Raw genomic sequence first — 20,689 nt, 5'->3', positions numbered from 1 at the left:
CACTTGGTATTTTTTTTCAAACAAGGATTATTGCGGAACAAAGATAAACACAAGTGTGTAAATATCTAAACAATCCCGAAATACAAGTGATCTAATAACTTGGAAATACTCGTAAGAATTACATAGAGTATATATCACAAGTTGCAATGGAAGAGTTTCTAGCTATTTGCAAGTTGTGAGAAGTCTTATATTTATAGGCCAAGATGTCTGATGACATGGCGAATGACCGTACAAATATGGTTGGGTGCATTTATGGATTTGTAGGGCAAATCCATAACATGCTTGTTTGAGGTAAAGTGTGTAAGTTTCAATGATGTGACTTGACACACTTTATTCTCAACCTTTTACTTAAACTAGCACTATATCAGGTATAATGTTATTAACCGGGTAAAGGCCGTTAAAGTACTTTTGAAAGACTTCCTCGTAATCAGTGAAAAAGTGTTGTAGATACTTTTTCACTGAGCGGCTTCAGATCTTCAATCAGGTAGAGTCTCCTCAGAGCTCTGCTTCTCAGAGTTTTCTCTTATTCAGTCTTCAGTCTTCGACTTCAGAATGAATGTCTTCAGATGTGTTGATCTTGATCTAAGGTGAAGCTTTAGAGAACTAATTCTGAGAGTCCAACTCTCAGAATTTCTGTACAAGTACCTTCTTTGATCTTCAAATATTTCTGAACAAATTATACTTGGTCATTTTCGACCTAACAATTAGTATTTGATTACAATTAGATAATTATGAATTAGGATTCTTTTTTTAGTTATACCAAAGTGACACATGTCGTGCAAGGAATGCGTATAGTGTCGATCAAAAATCTTTTATATTAAATCTAAAGAAAAATTAGTATTTGATTACAATTAGATAATTATGAATGAGAAATCTTTTTTTAATTACACCAAAAATGACACATGTCGTGCAAGGAATGCGCCAAGTGTCGATTAAAAGAAAACACAATACTGTTTTAGTATATTGGTATAGATAGACTTAAAATAAAAGGTAACAACGGATTATCTCCCTCCCTAACACATGATACTAGGAAATTAGTAAGTTACACAAGGTAGGGGCGTTCATATTGTTAGAAATTCAAAATAGTGCTTAGTTGTATTTCATTATCTTTGTACATTTGCATATATAATATAAGATTGAGGGGGAGCTTATGTATTTACTTAGAATATAAATACCCCTCAAGTCTTAACCTTTTGTAACTTTTAGACACAGATTGCAAAATATATTTCCAAGCTTTTCACTCATACTGCTCGTCTCTCTCAACACACACACTAACACACACACATCCACCATTGTTAATCATCTTACTTCCGCACCCGAACACGAATAATTTCTTGCTAATAACATTTGGTATCAGAGCAAAACAACAATCTGTTGACGATCCATAACAGATTCAATACATATTCATTGAATTCTGTTCAAATTCTGCTTCTACGTGTTCAAAGAACTTTTTACCGCCATTTCTGTTCTTCAACAATTTTTATTCAATTTCTGTTCAATTTTCTAGTTTTTGTTCACTAATACTTTCCAAATCATATTTCAAAACATTCTGTTAAGTTTCAGAATCAAATTCAAAGTTTTGAGCATAAATCAAAATTTTCGAAAATTTGATCAAATTTTGATTTTCACAAATAAGTTGATTTGAGATATGGAATTGTTTTTAGGATTGTGCGCTATCATTTTCTGAGCATTTTGATGTTTGGATCACTTCCTAATTCTCAAAACTGAGTGAGAATTGATCAATTTTGTATCAAAAACCATTTGTTTTATCTGTTCTGTTTATATGTGCAGGTATTACAAAACGATCTTTGTTGGAGGAACTAAAACGATCTCTTTTAGATCGTTCTAGTTTTGGACCATTTTGAAGTTAAAACGATCTAATTTAGATCGTTCTAGCTTATATAATTCTGTGTGAATTGTGTGGTGTGTGGATCGTAATTCTGAAGTTGTAGTGATTTGGAATCACATACTTTCTTGGGTAACTGATCTCTTTGAGATTGGTTTTGCTCAAAAACTTCCAAATCATTGTGCTACTCTGCCCAAATTTTCAAAGTTTTCATACTTAGAAAAATTTTCACCCAAATTGTTAAAACGATCTAAATTTAGACCGTTCTAACTTGTCAAGTAACAGTTCTCAAGTTGTTTCAACCAATGCACATTTAACCAATAAATGTCAAGACCTTGAAAAGACTGTCCATTCACTCAAGCAAACCATTGAGACCTTACAGCTTGAGAAAACCAATGAATGGATAAGAGCAAATGCAAGACAAGCAGATGTTGAGTTTCTGACAAACAAAATGAAAGATATGAGACCAAATTGTGAAAAACATGAAAGACAGATTTTTGACTTAAACAGTTCTTGTTTTCTCAAAGGAGTTGAAATTGAAACTCTTCAAAATCAAGTTGAAGATTTGAAAGCAAACATTTTGTTCTACCAAGAGAAAATTTACAAAATAGAACAAAATTCTTTCTTAGATTTCACTGCTTATTACAACAAATCAAAGATTGATAAATCAGAACTTCTTTTTGGTTTAGGTTGTGAGAATCCAGCACATTTTAAGAAAATTCAAAAAGAAGATCTTGGTGCTTTGTATGATGAAAAATTTCTTCGCCTTGGCATGATACAAGAATTCATCAGACCATCTGAGGATGATTTTGAGTCAGATGATGTTGAAAGACCAAAACCAACTCGAATAAACATTGATTATGTTGCTCTTAATGATTCTTACAAGAAAACTCATAACAAATCAACTTATGAGTTGGAAGAAATAGACAACATTTCAGTGAAACAAAATGAGTCTCAACAAGAGTCTTCCAAATCAATTTCTCACAGAGCTTATATTCCAACTACCATATTGGAAAAAGAAATTGAAAACCTAAAACAAAAAGTTGAGTCTCAACAAAAGGTCATTGAAAATCTGAAAACTCAAGATTATTCCCCAAAGGATGATTGCATCTCTTCTAAACAAATTCAAGATATGTCCACAACAATGCTATCATCATTTTTCAAGATTGAAGAAAAAATTCAAACTTTGAAGACTAAACGTCTTGCTTCTGTCAAAAAGGTACTTTCTTTTGAAACCCCTGTGATAACACCAAATGACAAAAGTAAAGTGATTTTAGAGCATAAAATTGAGATTCCTGAAAATTTTAAGGCTAAAGCAAAAGCATTGGTTGAAAAGATGACTACCAAAACTGGTTCTCAACCAAAAAGTCAATCACAAATTGAAAAAGGAATTAAAAAACTTTCTTTCAAAAAGCCTACAGTTGAATCAAAGAAGGAATTTAAGTCTAAGATTGCTCCAACTTCATTTTACTCACCCAAAAGTCAGATTGCACCAACTGTCAAATGAAAGGACACCATTAAGGTTCATACTTCATCTGTTTCTAGAACCTCTACTCTTAAAACTATCTCTAAAAATAGTCCAATATCCAAGATGTCAAAAATTAGTCAAGTTTTCCTCACAAAAGACACATTTAAGGGTATAACCATTTATAGGGATCAGTATGGATGGTTCACTGTCAAAACTCCAAAGAAACAGAATTCCAAATCTTCAAACAATACCATGATCAATTTCTCTAACCCAAAAGGACCCATACAACAGTGGGAACCAAAAACAACTTAATTTTTCTTGTAGGTAATAAAGGTCTGTGCTACGTATTTTCATTTTGGAAGATATTCAACACATGATCCTGGAATGAGTTTCTGATCAAAGAAACTATCTCAAATAAGTGATAATTACCAATATACTAACTTACCTCTACATGTTGTGTAAAAATCTTCTATCTCTATGATTTCATTCATTATCTGTCAAACATTGATGCTATGCTTACGTGCAATATGTCTTATATCATGCAATGTTTGAGGGGGAGAGAAAGGATAATTCATGAAGCAAGGGGGAGTTTGTATATTTGCACTATTTGATTAAGAAACTCATTGTTATTTTAGAAAAACAAAATAGAAAAATAGAAAAGTTGAAAATTCACAAGAAAAAATATATATTTGTGTTTGTTTTGTTTTGTTTAGTATTTTTCAAAATTCTGTTATTAGAAAGAGCCCAAAACAAGTCAAGCCCAATACCAATCAAACCATACCAGACCCAGATAGCCAAACCCGATCCGATCAACCATACCCGACCAATTTTTTTCTTTTTCTTTAAGGAGGGAAAGATTATTTTATTTCTTATCTATTCACATTTACCAGTAAATTCTAACTCTCTCACCGAAAATCATCATAAAAATTTTTGTTTCTGATCATCAAAAGAAGTTAAGGGTCTTGTTCCAAATCATTCTGTGATCATTTATTTCTATAACATCATCATCTTTTAATCACATCCACAGGTACTATCTCGGTTTGAATGTAGATTTAAGTTTTACAATTTTTCTCGAATCTCTCGATTCTGTTAGTACTTCTGTGTTAACTGTGTGAATTAGAAGCATGTTCAGGATAGGTGTAAATGATTAATACATGTTTAAATGCTTTGTTTGATGTTTTTGAAAATTCAAAAAACCCTTCCCACCATGTTCTTGAAAATAAAGTTGATCAGAGTATGTTTAAATGGATTGATGCGTTTCTGTTCAGATAAGTTGTGTAATGATATTGTTAGTTTGGCTAGGGATGAATGTTATGCCATGCTCAAGTTGCAGTTTGATCCAGTGAATGTGAATATTTATGCATGTTTGACTAACTAAAAAGTGTTTGGCAAAATTATTCTATTTTAGAGTTGTTTTGATTCTAAAACGATCTAAATTTAGATCGTTTTGATTTCTAAACGACTTGAAGTAAAATAAGTTTACCTTTCAACTTTTATGTTCTGTTCATTTTATTTCTTTGATAAAACCCTTGAGACTGAGACCAAAACGATCTAATTTGGATCGTTCTTGGGTCTGAACGCTGTGTGGTTTGAGAATGAAGTTTGGAAATTCGATTGATGGGTAACTGAATTCTTATGAATTCGGTTCGCTCAAATCTGATACTTTTAAGGGTAAAGAGAAATCATGAATTTGATTTCACTTTATATCTTTTAAAAAGTGTTAGAAAACCTTTCAAATAGAAGTGGAGTTTTTCTCAAATTTTTTCAAAACGATCTAAATTAGATCGTTTTACTTTTCTTCACTTCAAAAGTTTTCAACAAAACCTGAAACGATCTCTTTTAGATCGTTTTACTTCTTTCCCATACTTAAAATTTTTTTTCTCTTTTCACTTGAGAAACTTAAAACGATCTCTTTTGGATCGTTTTACTTCTCTTTCATACTTCAACTTTTTTCTCAAATAAAGGTTTATCACGATCTCTTTTAGATCGTTTCATCTTCAGATTTCCATTCTTCATAAGTTTTTTTTAAAAAAATCTTTCAAAATGATCTTAATTTAGATCGTTTCATTTTTTTTAGGTTTACTCAGAACGATCTAAATTTAGATCGTTCAGAATTTTATACTTAGAAATTTTGTTTTCCTTTCAACATTTTACTTTTATTTTTATTATTGAGTGGTGTGACAAACTGTTTTGTATAATCATATAATTGTTATATATTCTGGAATACGAGAAATCGAACGCCTTTGTGTACTTCCTTATTATTCTCAAATATATAATACTTATATGATTATATATTATTTTCAAAGTTATATACATATCAAAGTATATAAGAATACAAAGAATTGATCGCCTTTGTGAACTTCTTTGTACACTTATATATGGAAAATATGTATTTAACTATTCTGTGTTTATTTTCTCATCACAAATGATTTATAAAGGATACACTGAGTTGATCGCCTTTGTGAACCTCCTTGTATCTTATATAAATTGTCTGTGTGAACCTTGTTATTCACTATTCAAATATTATTTTTCTGTGTGTGTTAAAAGTTTTATGTCTTAAAACAGAAAATTATAAATATAATGGATCATCAAGAGGAGGTTAGACATGATGAAGAGATTGCCATTAATGAGTCAATAGAAGAAATTCTTACAGCCGGAAATTCCATAAATATGAGAAATAATCGATATCTGAATGATCCTTTCAATGCTCCCGGCTTTCCAATAATCTCAGCAATCTTCCATAATCATTCTCTTACTCATGCTCTAACAGTAGATGTTGATCTGGCTGAATCATACTTATTTGATATGTGGAGATCCATTATCTTTGTGCAACCACATGATTCATCTTCATCAAGAATTAAATCAAAAGTCAAATCCCCAGAACTTCGTAGACAAGGTTACTTTCAATTCAAACTTCATTCTGGAGAGAATACTTATGACTTCGAGTTCAATCTAGATGATTTCAGAAGATATTTAAGGCTACCAGAAGCAAACTCAAATGGAAAAGATGATTATGATGAATTTGAATCAAATGATGTGATGTTTGCTGCCTTGATATCACTTGGTTATGATGGTCCTCTGACAAGAACAACTGATTTTAAGCTAAAGAAGTTACCAAGAATTTGGTACTATGTATTTTCTGTGCTCAGCAACTGTTTACATCCATATACAAGAGGAATGGATAACTTAACTCAGACAATGCTGTACATATTCTATGGGTTTGTTTTCAATCAGCACTACGACATTGCTCAACTTCTTTGGGATCAGCTGATAGTAGTAGTAAATGGAAAATTATCTGCACCCAAGAAGTATATTCCTTTCATAAGATTTCTCTCAGCAATTGTTAGAAGTATAATCAGGAACAAGAAGCACATTCCAAGACTTCTTGAGTCAGGAAGAGTTGTTACTCATCCATTCAAGTTCGTTAGAGACTCTGGTATCCCCAACTACTCTTATTTGATACCATCATTTTTACTTGAGATGGTTTCTGATGTTGATGATGCCAAGAAGGCATATCTGGACTGGATTAGAACAACAATGGGACCGGAAAGCCTCCCGGTTTCTACCCAAGTTGTACATAGGTCACCAAGTGAGGGGTCTAAGAGGAAAAGAAAAGAGAGTGAGGGTGAATCTAGTTCAGGAAGGCCAAAGAGTAAGAAACAAAGAGGAGAAATGTTTGTGATAAAGTTGAGTAAGAAAGTACATCAACAAAAGAAGAAGGGAAGTTCAAAGAAAAGGAAGCTGAAACGAAAAACATCAGTTGAACCTTCTTCTCCAACATCTTCTGAGGATACAATCTCTGAGTCTGGGACTCCAAGACCAATTCGATCACCACCTCCGAAAACCTCAAATATCAGAAGATCACCATCACCAAGAACACCTTCACCATAAAGACACTCTTCACCAATACAAACATCTCCACTTCCAGAAATTCTAACACCAGAACCCCCAACAATGCCTCAATCACAAATTCCAACTCAAATTCCTTCATCAACAATTTCTACACCTATTTTCCTATCTTCTCCACCGACATACTTTCAAGGCCGCAGGAAGTCCATTCCTGTTAATATCAAAAAGAAAACATTCAAAAGATCTCGCTTTGAGTATGATCGTTTCTCCCGAACTGAACAAGATGATGTGGCTGATTCTGATATTGATTCATCTGATAATGAAGCCAATCAATTTGCTGATGATGTCATTGACATCCCGGAGGAACAAGGTGGAAATGAGGGAGGAGTTGAAAATGATAGAGAGGATGAGAGGTCCGGGCTAGGTATAAGGCATAAAGAAAACGTTGGCCTTCCATTAGTTCAAACAACATATACTCGCCGGGTTCGACCTAGGATAGAAGACAAGAGCACCCAACTCTTGCACAGTCAAACCTCCACTAGCCATTCGGAAGTCTCTCCACAGACTGACGTCTCATTTTTGCATGGGTAAAATCCACGTACTCCATCCCAGTCTCCTTCAGAGTCTGTGGATGTTGAAGATAAAGAGACATCTGCCCCTCTCTTGACTTTCGATTCTGCACGTCTGTCTAGTACCCCTAGGACACTTAAACCGATTGTTATACCATCTGCACATCTAGGTGATGCTGCCGGAACAAACATAGAGAGCTTGGCTTTAGTGCCCTCTCAAGGATTGTTTGGAAGTCCTTCCATCGTTAACATAATGCCAGCTTTGAACGAAGGCACCCGTGTAGCTGAATGGGCTCAGCGACAGTTTGAACTCTCTCGAGCTCGAGCAGTTGCTGTAGCTATTCGTGCTTTGGGTTTAACGGTTGATCTAAGTGACACCGGTGTTATGTTTGTCCACTTTCCACAAGATTCTGGTTGTGAAGCCGAATCATCAACTGTTGCTCAAACTCTTGAACCAACAGGAAATCCTGTGACAGTCATGATGTCGTCAGGTCACTCAGTAGAACCACTTGGAACTACTGATGTGTCATCTTCCATTGCTCCTGTTACTTCAATTTCTGAATCTCCAGCTTTATCTCCAATCGTTCGAACTCTTGTGACTCAGCTGGTTGAAGGGATTGAACAAGAACAAGAAAGTGTCTTACGTACATCCCAATATACCATCACTGGCAAACTTCCAATGACTCAAACCAGTTCTTCACCACGCAGATTGCTTACTGGTGGTGCACTTAGAATTGGCTCATCTGTTACTACTCCAATCTCTACATCATCTACTCATATTTCAACTGTTCTAACTATTACTCTTTTGTCATCTCAACCAATCATATCAACACCGCCAATTACTCAATCATCTCCAATTTCATCACCAACACTCCCAGAAATTCCAACTTCATCAACTCAACAATCATTTCCTGATCCTGATTCTCCTTATTCTTCTTCACGTTCTTTATCTTCATCAGACTCTGATCTCAGTGATACCTATTTGAATGATTTTACTGCTAACAGGCTTCATGAAAGTGGTATATCCACTGATACTCTCATAATGGCAGTACTTCGTAGATTAAGATCTGAATCCAATCTGAATCCACCAAAGCAAGCCATCTGTCAATCAATTATTTCTTATCAACATTTCCTGGATACTGATACTGCTCATAAAGCTGAAATTGAAGCAATTCGAAAGAGATTAAGTGAGCTTGAACAACAATGTCGACGGGCCACTATCTTAAGGAGTCGGGATGATCAAAACCCGGATGATCAACCCGAGGGGGAGAAAAATGTTCAAGATAGTGGGGAAGGTCATAATACAACACAAGAAGTAAATGTTCAAGATACAACAGAAGGAAATCAAGATCAAGTTCAAAGTGTGGATATGCCTTCATCATCTCAAGCTCATCAAGTTCATAATTCTGATTCAGATGATCTGCCTCCACTTGTTAAATATATCTCTCACTACTACTTAACCACATCAAGTTCTGATCCATCTAGTGATCTTGATCCGTTTCAACTAGGGAAGAGAACTGATGATGACAGTGATTCTAATTCGGATGATTCTAATGATGCTCCACCAAGACCTGCTATGTCTCAAGAACAATTTGAAAAAGATATCTTTGAAGAAATTGTCTATGATCTAAGAGATACAAACAATCTTGACACACCAAGAGAGCTTAGCATGGGCATTAGACATCCAAGAATCAGTCGAGACAAAATCTGGCAAATTAATGAAGGATATTTTCATGAGAATTATGCACAAATGCTGAATCTGAATGTCAGACCTGAAGAATTAGTATGCAGGGCTAGATACATTGAAGAAAGAGCCTTCCCGATTTACTGCTCATCTGAGGAAAGACTCAACATGACCTTGAATAGGTTGAGAGCATTCTTTCTTTTCAGACATCAAAATCAAAGGGATGCATATTTGGAAATGATGAATGCTGAAAGCACAGTAAGAAGTGAAGAGTGGTATAATCAGTTCCAGAGTCCAATCACAAGAGTGTTGACATTGATTGCTCCTATCAAGTATCAGAACCAAAGACTTGTCCGATTTAGAGTGCAAAGAGCTGATGGTCACATCTATGTTATTCATGAAGAATCTTTTCAATACTTACCAATCTCTGACATCCTCTTTCTCTACAACCAGTATGCTCATTTGATCACAAAGACTCCAGATCAACTCCTTGCTTATGAAGCTCTGAAGAGTCACATTCAGGCTTTAATCAGATATTATGAGTTCAATGACTTCCAGATTGGTTTAGAAAGGAGAACAAGAAGAATCAATCTCACAAGACCAATTCAGAGAGCAGTAGGTTATGAGTTGGATTCTTATCTGATTGGAGATCCAATAGAAGAATTGGATGGATTTGTTTTCATTAACAGCTTCAGAGGAAAAATCTTTGCCCGTGCATCTGATTTTCCCAAATATTCAGATGGCACTCTGAAATATTGCTTATTCTTCCTCAGAGCAATTCATGATAATCCTGATCCGAGTGAAAATGAAAACATCCAGATTCAAAGAGAAAGACACATAAGAAGGATCCAAGAGACAATTGACATGCGTCAAAAAGTTAGAGATCTTATTGCTGTCAGAACTATTAGACCAAGAGAAGGAATCATTCATACTGAGACAGGTTCATGGGTTCTTTGGAATCCAAGTCATGAACGAGGTCCTCATAATATTCCTCCAGTTAACTTTCAAGATAATATCAGATTGCCTGATGAACGTCCAGAAGGTGCTAACTGGCATTTCATTCCTAAGAAGTATTGGAATGACTCTTGGAATAGTTACAAGAAAAGAGCCTTGTGGAATTCCATGAAAGATAAACCATCTACATCAAAAGCAGCTCAAGATTACAAGAAAAGAAAGAACAAGAAAAGACGAGCTGAGAAAAGGAGGAGGAGGAACAGGAGGAACTAATTGAAGACAACCAAGCACTAAGGGGGAAAATGTTAGAAATTCAAAATAGTGTTTAGTTGTATTTCATTATCTTTGTACATTTGCATATGTAATATAAGATTGAGGGAGAGCTTATGTATTTACTTAGAGTATAAATACCCCTCAAGTCTTAACCTTTTGTAACTTTTAGACACAGATTGCAAAATATATTTCCAAGCTTTTCACTCATACTGCTCGTCTCTCTCAACACACACACATCCACCATTGTTAATCATCTTACTTCCGCACCCGAACACGAATAATTTCTTGCTAATAACACATATTATGGTCCAAACCGAGAAAACTGAGAAACCGGACCGATTTTGGACCGAAACCGAGTAGAACCGAGATCATCGGTCCGGTCCACGGTTCCCTAATTTCATGTCATTCGGTCCTCGGTCCGGTCCATGTTTAAACCGAGAAAACCTTCGATTTGGACCGAACCGAGGTATATGCGACCTATAATTCAAAATTTCAAATATTCAATATAAGTTTAAGCAGGGATTTTGAGACTTTTTAATTGTGACAAGTATTTTTCTTATTATTTGGTGTTTTTGAGACTTTATTTGCTACTGAGATTGACACTTTCTGTACTATTGAGCTTAATCTTATTTTTTTGAAGCATTTTTGTTATTGTGAATGCAAATTATGAATGCATAAATGTTAGCTTGTACTCAGGTCAGAGACGCAACCACGCAGATACTCAGCTCTGGTACTAGCTCTGGTACTATACTATGTATGATTGTATCAAATTATATGGAAATTGTTGGTCTGATCTAAAGTTAAAGTTTAAAATGGACCTCTAGGAATTTGGGCACAAGTGGTCCAACTTGTAGAAGCTTGTAATGTATTAATATTATATCAAAACTCTAAAAGTCATTGTCCATATTTTCATGTTGCATACTTGCTTCACTAGAATCTGCATTAGTACACTAGTACATTGGGCATTTTGCTATATGGCTTGGATTCTTGACTTCTTGTTAAAACCCAAAAACATATATGTATGATATATCCCATATAAATAATTCTAGATAAGCAACTTGCTTGCATTATTATTCATGAATAACAAAAACTCAAAAAATATGGCTGAAATCAAACAAACATGACTAAAAATAAAGCCCAATACTTGGTCCTCGGTCCAACCTTTTAGACCCGAAAACCGAATATAAATCTAGCATGGACCGAACCGAAGACATCGGTCCGGTCCTCGGTTCTAAATTTCTGAACAAACGGTCCTCGGTTTGGTCTTGTACAAGTCCGGTTCGGTCCGGTTCTTGGACCGTGAACACCCCTAAGTCACAAGGGTTCTTTTTTTAATGAACACCACTTTCGGACTAGGGGTGTTCACGGTTTGGTTTTTACCCGGTTAAACTGTAAACCGAACCGTTTAAAAAACCTAATAAAACCAAACCGTTTTTGAATTTGGTTTTGGGTTTAGTTTGTAACCGAAACCGAATTATATATTCGGATTTTGGTTTGGTTATGGGTAAAGAATAATGAATTTGGTTAAACCGAAAAAACCGAATAATCTATATTACTATTATGTATTATTAAAAATATTTAATTTATATTTTTTTTTATGGACAATTATTAATGTATTTTTTACTTTATATGTCTTTTTGTTTATCATATTAACTTTTTTATGAAGATAGATAAATTCAATTTTGATGAATAACTTTTAATAATGATGACAAACAAGAGTTTAGTTGTTTCACTTATGTTATTTGTTTATCCATATGGTTTAAATTTACTACTTTGGTGAAAATTGATATTATGAACCTATTTTGGTTAATCACAACTTAGACAAAAAGAAATGATAAATTTGTGTTTCTCATATTTGGTTTTTTCGGTTTTAAACCGAAACCGAACCGAATTCTAATTTGGTTTTCGGTTTTGGTTTTGAAAAATAAAAATAAAAATCGAAAAACCCGAACCAAATAGACCAAATAATCGAAAACCGAACCGATGAACACCCTGTTTCAGACACTATTTATTCAAATATGACATAGATAGCAAAGATTATTTAAAGTAACTTTATTTGAAAATAGAAAAATTAAGTTTCGAAACTATTTGTCAAACTCGACAAGAATTAGTGAGTTTAGAGAGTGGCATACATGAAAAGATTGAAGTAAAATGACATTGATTGGTAGGAAAACCTGAAATATCTAGGCATGATAGATGGGTTTAGCATAATTTTTTAAGATTAAGCGATTGTATTCAACTATGGATCGGTTGTATGTTTGAATTTTGTGCGCCAAGTTGGCCAACAATTTCTACATTTTGTCTCCATTGTGGTTGATGAAGAGAAATACCACCATTTTATAAAGAAAACTTTTGGAATCAAGTGTGTGATATAGGAGGTTGGTGAAATATCACAAGATTTGATGACTAGTCATGTATATATATTGTTATTATTATTATTTAGACATGTATTCAAACATGACAGTTTTTATAGGTGTCATAAAAAATAATTAAGTCATAAATATATCACCATTATGAATGATTTATTGGATAAGAATTAAGAAACTGTAGTTTTACATCGAGTCGGTTAAAACATTTGTATAAAATAAACTGATCAAATATATATTTTAAGTTTTTGTGACGTCTTTTTTCCATCAAAGTGGATCATCTAAATTTGAAACTTGTAACGTTTTACTATCAACATGCACGTTTTGAAAAACTTAAAAGTTAAAACGTTTAGTTCAAGAAAACACATCTGTTTTTCATTTTTGTTTTTCAAGAAAATAAAAAAAACAGAGAACACGTTCAAATTGCATTTTCCTAAAACAATTTTCTAAGAAAACGTTTTCACTTTTTGAACTAAAATTAGAAAACTATTTTCTTTTGTTTTTCATTTTCTATTTTTTATTTTCCAAGCTCATAAGATGGAAAAATAGAAAACAAAAACAAGTGATTTGAACATATTTTTTATTTTTTTAAGATAGAAAAATGAAATTTGCATATTTTACTTTGAACGTGTTTTTAAAATTTTTACAGGTTTTCTAGAAATGAAAAAGCTTTTTATTTTCTAGAAAATTAATTGGAAATGGAAAACTAGAAAATATTTTCTTGAACTAAACGCACCCTCAGGCTCCGTTTGGTTACATAAAATGTTTTGAAGTTTTTTATTTCTAATTTTCTAGAAAAAATAAAAAAAGTTTTTGTTTTCTAGAAAACAAATAAAATTTTTAAAAACGTGTTTTAGTTAGACACTAGAAAACTTGTTATAAAGGTAAGGGAAGAGGGGGGAGTGAAATAGAAAATAGAAATGGAAATGGAAATGGAAAATAAAAAAAAGATATTTTCAAATTTTCTATAAAAAAAAGTGATAAAAAATTGTTTTTTATTTTCTTAAAAAACATTCTTAAAAAATTATGATTAGAACGCATTTTATGTTTTTCAATGTTTTATTGGAAAACAAAAATGGAAGACAAATGGTATTTTCAGTAACCAAACACCACCTCAGTGTCTTGTGATCATACGTCCAAGCAAGATGAGTGAATTTTTGAAAACAGCCTCCCTATTTTTAAATAAGAAAAACTTGTGTATATATATTTTTTTATTTGTTATCTTGTATACAAGGATTTATAGGAATCAAATTATGACTTGTGGTGAAAAAAAAATTAAAAAGAAAAAAGACAGGTCAATTGTTAACAGATAATCAAAACCAATAAAAATTTTCGATTCAATTTATCTGGAAAAGACAAGTCTATTGACTTAAATCAGTGTTTTTCCAAGACATTTGGCTGGGGTTATTTTCTTCTTGTCATTTTGTATATTTATCATTTCACCAACAGTGGCGGACTTAGTGAGGGTAATACCCTCTCAAAAATAATACCAGTGTTAATTTATTAGATTTTTATGAGCAAAGTAATATACATAGTAAGAGTGCACACCCATTTAAAATCCAAGGAATACCTTATTTGAAATCTCCAGTCAAGCAGTCATTAGTTAAATCAATGTAATAGATCGTTCTTGATTTTGAGCCCAGTGTATCAAACTTTTACAAATAAAAAAAGCCCAATATAGATTTACAGAGATATATGTGGTATATATAGGGAGAGGATTCTCTCAAATTGTCTAACATGACTAGTCATGTTAGACAATTCTTAACTCTTGGATTAAAATCAAAGGTAAAAATTCAAAGATTAACTTTAAATCTTGACCCTTAATTTTCATCCAAACGCCAAGATGTTTCCAACTTGATAATCTCTTCCCGTATATATACTAGTATTAATATTGGCCGTGCAATGCACGGGCCACTAAAGTAAAAGATTGTTGCTTTGCAAGCCCATTTATTTCTAAAGAAATCTCTCAAGTGTCCGCTCGTTACACACACCGCAAAATCAAGACAGAAAGTTGGATTTGATTCCCCAACCATCCGAAAGTCATGGAGCTGACCAATTTCAACGACATCCAATAACCACACAAGATCTTCATATCAAAAATTAAAAAAAAAAATTATTTTAAAATCTATCTTTGGCTAAACTTTGAGTCCACCTTGAATCATTTTATTCCCACAAACAAAAATGGAAAAAAAAATTACTATATATGAAAAGTTGATCTACTTTATCACAAAAAAATAACTGTAGGAAACATGGATTTCATGTCAACCTACCCTGTACAAAAGGATCAGCATATTATACCATCTCTACTTGATGCAATACATCCTGAATTACCTTAAACATGAACACGCTAGGCAGGATGGCGAGGCTTGTAAATTTGACATAGTATACTGGTGGCGCCAAATTAATATTGAAGGGGTCTAATGGCTGCAAATATGTATTTCAAATCTGAGTATATATAGTAGATATGGCCATTTCACACCAGTTGCTTTGAGGCAAAAGCCACTTTGGCCAGAACTTCAAAGCTCCAAGATTCACTTTATGAAACAACTGCAGAATAATCCGAGGTCATCAAACTAAATCAATCTCTTTAGTCACATATAACACGATCTTCATACTTGAAACTTCTAAGAGTAAAATTAAGTAATTACTTTATTTGGTATCAAACTTACAAACAAAGTTTAAATAATTTATGGACAGGTTGTATTAAACATAAGTTCAATCTTCTAAATGATACTCTGCATAGTTCTTGATGTGTCAGCTAAAACTGACTTTTTAATTAGTCGAGAAAGCAAAAGATCATTCTTTAACCATAAGTTCAATCTTATAAAGGATCACCGAGCATTATTATTTTCCGTTCTAAAAAAAACGAACCTTCTAATTAGTAAAACAATATATTAATTTCCATCTATATTTAACTTCGAACAATCTTTAAAACCAAAGAGCTTAAGGTAGCTTACATTCTTTAGTTGCATAACTTGCTTCGAGAGGTTGGATCATGAAAGAAATTCCCTGGAGAAATTAATCCAGTACTATCAAACGACTTCACATGCCAATCACATAGAGTTTTACTACTAAAGCCTCAAATATTGGTCAATTCTTTTAATAAAACAAACCTGACATTTAGTTGATTCGTTTCAAGTAATATAGTTGATAAGATGAAACAAACCTGACAGTTTGAGTTGTGTTGTGGTATTTATGCCAACAATGTTTATATCTGCACCAGAATCCAATACAATGTTTGCAGCTTCAGCCTTCAAGGTCCGTAAATCTGTAAGTACATATAAAATAATGACTTCATGTCCCAATGAAGGTTTGACACTAACAGAAATGCACCAGAAAGTAAGAAGAAAATAGTTCAAGGAACAAATATTCTGAACATTTGCTTCAACAGTCGGATTAATGTTTCCAAGTGCAAAGAAAGCATTGCCAAGTATGACTACTCTTTTAACCTCGCTTACCAATGAAGAGCCTCTTCTTTATAGCCTATTGATAAGATTAAAAATGTATAATAGTTAGTTATGTAAGAAACTATTAGAGCATTTTGGTCCATGTAGATGTGTCGGCTTCAACCATTTAGTAATGAATGAGCAAAAAGGTGAAATATTTTGCTAAAAAAATAATAGGTCGAATGGGTAAAAGGTTGCTATATTTTGATGCTAAATGTACTAAAAAAGACTTGTTATGACCGAACCCGCATCGAACCCACCCATGTTGCCATCTTTATTCCAAGATTCCGTCTTAGACAAATCAGTGTAATATGTGGCAACTATTTTAGAAGTAGAACCGCATCTTTATCTCCTTTGGTATAGTAGAAGATCTACAAATATACACAATGTAACTTGATGTTGCTTTTGTTTAAAAGATAAACCACGAGATATTTCAAGTTAAAGTTGGAATCCAATATGAGATCATTTTGATGATACTACAGTTTAATTAACACTCATCGCCTTCCTTTCATTCAATAACTCACGATTATGCATAAATTTAAAAGCGATAACTATCAAAAGAACACCAAACGATAAAGTGTAAGACGCAAATATAATCATGAGCACGTACAAAACTCACCAATATAGCTTTGAATTTACATCAAGGAGAAATTTGTCTCAAATGCTGGCGTGGCCTCCAATGGTGTTAAATGAAATAAATATCAGCGTTTATGGTTGGTATTTTCCCAATAGCTACTAAACAGTCACAACATGCATGTATATAAGTTTTTAATAGAGACATGAGACATTTTTGTTTTTTAAACACATTTCTGCCACTAAATAAAGTATTTATTTCATCACGTTTATGGAATTACAAATATATATAAATCTGGCCTCATTTATTACAAATGATAAAAAACTTACTCATAATCTTGGAGGTCGAAGTTCTTCCTTTTGCTCTCTTTACCCACGGTTCTAAAAATCTCTATATCACCACTCCAAGCAATTCTCCCAATGACATCTAGCATTAAACAGGAATACATGAGTGTAGCTATTGGTTATACTTCTGTATAACCAAAAGGAGGGGATGTATTATACTAACCGACGGTTATAGCTCCATTCAAATTATCAGCAAGGATATCACAACATTCAGTATCATAATCACTCACATATGTAGACACACAAACGCAGTATACCATTGCAACAAAAAGCAAACAAAGTACCTGATATTTCTCAACTACTTACATAGCTCAAGCGAATTAATAATATCGCCATCTACCAAATACAAGATCCAGTCAAGCTTGTCGTCACATTCATCTCCACAGCAATCAAAAGAACCTGCGGAAACACAAGTGTTAGTACCTGTCATAACCTATTCAAATAAAATGCTTGCAACGTTCTACCATAAGTTGGTGTTCACAACAATCGCTTGTTTCTTATCAACAACGTCAGGTATATGTTAAGACTGGTTGCACGTCAGTGCATTTGAAGAAACTGGATCTTATAATCAAGATCAACAACACTATGTGTGTCCTTTTGGGCAGCACCATCAAACTTTCGGATCAAAACATGGGCAGCCTCCTTCAGTTCACCTTGGAAGTGTGGCACCAAGTGCATCTTAACACATGCTTGAATCTTTCTAGCCTACAACAACAATACGAAAGAAACAATTACAAATATGAAACAAGAAACAACTGAAATCATCAAGAAGTTGAAAACAAAACAAATATATGCATGGGGAGAAAGCACACAGTTAATGCACATCACACCCAACCTTACTTTTCCGTGCAAAAAATAATACACAATAACCAATACATACAGATTTATATATACATATACCCATAACTAAGTCATTAGATTCTAACTCAAACCTAACCAACTCCCTAAACGGCTGCTTAAATAATCAAAAAACTCACTTTTAGGATCTGGTCCTATAAACACTTGACAAGTAACCTAATCTGACCTCATGACCTAGCATTCTTTAGCTAAAGATGAAGATATGTACACATTAACAGATGATACGAAGACAATAATCTCCAACACCATACCCTTTCTCATCATGCCGGTTTGACAAACTATCACTATCTATTAGACCTATTACAACTACTACTTGTTACATCAATGTTTTTCGTCATCATTTCATGAGCTAAATTCTCTTTTAGTCCATCTCTTTCTTTCTCCGTGGACTTTTGATCATATAAGAAAGCAATAAGGTGATCCAAGCTCAATAATCATCCTAAAGTATTAACATTTCATCTTTCATCTTTCCTATTAAACAAAACGGTTTTTCTCTAATCACCTTGGCTACAGTTTCAAGGCCTTTAAAAGGTTCTGTTGGTTCAGGCCCCGTGACATACACTTCACACCCATTGCTGGAACTTACACATATATGAAATATAAATATTGAAATTTATGAAGCATGGAGGGAAAGAGAACTTGAAAAGAAAAGGCTAACCCAAATCAATATAAAGACATGGCTATAATACCCAATATGGTTAACATAAACTGTAGCATACCTTCCCCTATTCTTAAGCCGCTTGACCATCAAACTCGGCCAGGTCACACCAAATATTTGTACCACCACTCATAACTAATTCCTTTAATTAAATAGAAAAAAGCAATCAAAATATAACTAATAAACTAACTAATGTTACCAAATAATAACCTAAGTCAAGATTAACATCCAACAGGGTCGATCCTAGCAGATTTTAGATATCCAAATATTAGTTCATGTTTAAAATCCATTATCTTGCTATATCATGCTAAAAATCAAGGCACTTTAAGAGTTTTCAAAGGCTTGTTATGAGTATTTGACATACTCACCTAAACCGTTCGTGTAATGTTCTTAAAGGTGAGTTGTTCAGCCTTAAACACTGATCTAAACATGACAAGGAACTGACCTAAAAGTCTAGCAGCCGATGAGTGCTTGTCATGCAAACGGTTGAGGTGTAGAAACAAATAATGCATAAAAGTGTTTTTATGAATTTGCTAAAACAACATAACTAATCAATGACATAATAGTAGTCTAAGAACATTTAAAATACGAGTAGTTCACAAACAAAAATGTATCATTGTAAAAAATTAGAAAAAAAAAAAAATCTAGACATCGCCTAAAAAGCTCAATATTCTAACTCCCCTGCAATCATTTTGTATCAAAAAGATCTGTACAAAACATATAAATGTATGCCAACAAATTAAGTAATGATAACGTAATATGAAAATAAACTTCTAAACCATTTATAGAACAAGAACAAGATGAATAAATGAAAACAAATGAACCATTTGGCTTTTTGCTCGTGAATAATCTGTGACGCTTTACTGTTTCCTTTGAATCCCGATAATCAAATTAGATGGTATGCTTTAACCACCAAATTAAACCACTTCTATCTTTGGCTTTTCATCCTTTCCCGTTTGTTTATTTGAGTATAAAAATATATGTTTAAGGGGTTTGTAATAATTTGATACATACATATATAGACTATATATTTGTAGTTCATATCAAAAGACTTAAGCTCAAGTATATCACAAAAATTATAATTAACTTAAAAACCCCCCAAAATATAAACATATGAATAAATTAAAAAAATAAAATAAAATTATAAATCCCCAACATATTAGATAAAACTCAAACCCTAAAATATAAACCTATGATTGAATGGAGGTTACCAAAATTTACCTTAGACCAACATTCAGATGAGGGGATAAAGAAGAAGATGAATGAGTTCCGTTACATTTTTCAGATCTCCCATGACTGTGTGATATTTTTCAGTGAGTGTAGGAGAAGGAAAGAATGAGAAAGAAAGAGAAGCAAAAGCAGCCATAAGTCCATAAGGAACAGAAAAAAGGCAGATTATGCGCCGGGAGGAGTTGTGGGTGGCTCGGGTGGTGACGTGGCGGAGCCGGCGGTGGGTTATCGTCTTGTCGATGTATGGTGGATTGAAGAGGAAGGAGAGAGGATGGTGGATTGAAGAGAAGTAATGGTATACATTGATGGGGAATGGACACAGAAAAAATGAGGGATTGTGTGTTTCAGGAGAGAAAGGAGAGAAAGAGTCGGTAAAAAACAGTGTCCAACTATTTCGTCCCACGTGGCATCAATTTACAAAATTTACAGTAAATAAGCACTTCTTTTCATAATATATATATATATAAGTAGATAGATATATATCTATCTTCTATTCTACTAGAGGAGATTCCATGATGACTTAAAGAACATGTTGTTGTTAAACTTTTAGATAGGCCACGTTAGTATAAA

The 20,689-nt window shown here is 33.4% G+C and overlaps 1 long non-coding RNA gene across 9 annotated transcripts; it reads right to left on the bottom strand.

Moving 5' to 3' along the window:
* Positions 1 to 15,191: 15,191 nt before the first annotated feature.
* Positions 15,192 to 20,446, bottom strand: LOC122606073. Of its 9 annotated transcripts, none has more exons than XR_006324794.1 (9): positions 20,111 to 20,446; positions 17,838 to 18,078; positions 17,537 to 17,772; positions 17,359 to 17,455; positions 17,075 to 17,190; positions 16,459 to 16,492; positions 16,176 to 16,277; positions 15,967 to 16,018; positions 15,192 to 15,556 (listed from the first exon to the last, which is right to left on the bottom strand). It is a non-coding gene; the product is annotated as an uncharacterized LOC122606073 (long non-coding RNA). The 9 variants fall into 9 exon arrangements; XR_006324790.1 differs by lacking the exon at positions 16,459 to 16,492 and adding an exon at positions 18,951 to 19,031 and having other exon boundaries at positions 20,111 to 20,445; XR_006324791.1 differs by having other exon boundaries at positions 16,468 to 16,492; positions 20,111 to 20,445.
* Positions 20,447 to 20,689: the final 243 nt, after the last annotated feature.

Source organism: Erigeron canadensis, chromosome 6 (genome assembly GCF_010389155.1).
Source record: "Erigeron canadensis isolate Cc75 chromosome 6, C_canadensis_v1, whole genome shotgun sequence".
NCBI lineage: Eukaryota > Viridiplantae > Streptophyta > Magnoliopsida > Asterales > Asteraceae > Erigeron > Erigeron canadensis.
This window is presented reverse-complemented; position numbering and strand designations above follow the sequence as displayed.